Here is a 651-nt window from a genome sequence, read left to right on the forward strand (position 1 = left end):
TATGTTCAGCTAAAAGTAAAATATACCTACAAAGGTTCACCAGAGGTTGTGCTTGTGATGGTGGTTGACAGGATAGTCAATATTAATGGAAAAACCCATTAGTGTTGGTTCTGAACAAAAAGAACAATTGTCAAATTTATATCTTTAAATTTTTAATTAAGAAATTGCTTAGAAAATTTATAACACTATTTGTGTCAGTAGCTATTTTGAGGCCTTTGGCTCCTGAATCCCACCCTGTGTTCTACAAAACAGCTCTAACCCAACCCCGCAGCTTTGCTGCTGTTTTTGCTGCCTTGCTCTTTACAAAGCAGCATTGATTGATGAAAGTCTTGGCTTCATTAAGGTAGGGTGGCATTTGCTTTTGGTAAAGAGGATGAATAGACTTAAATTTTACCATACATCGTATGGTATCTACTTCATTTTGTTAGTGGGGTCTGTGATACTGTAATAATATTAAGAGTTGCATCCAGAGAGGCAGTCATCTATGTTTTGTGCCAGGTGTTTTCAGGGTTCTATCACATTGAGAAATTTAGAACCCATTGCTCTGTGGCTCTGTAGGAATTCTAAAATGCTGAGTGTCTGCCACTTGAGATTTTGCTTTTACTGCAAGAGGGTCACATCTGTTGGCCTCTGTTGTTGTTGTTTAAAAAA

Source organism: Mus caroli, chromosome 3, assembly GCF_900094665.2.
Source record: "Mus caroli chromosome 3, CAROLI_EIJ_v1.1, whole genome shotgun sequence".
Classification (NCBI taxonomy): domain Eukaryota; kingdom Metazoa; phylum Chordata; class Mammalia; order Rodentia; family Muridae; genus Mus; species Mus caroli.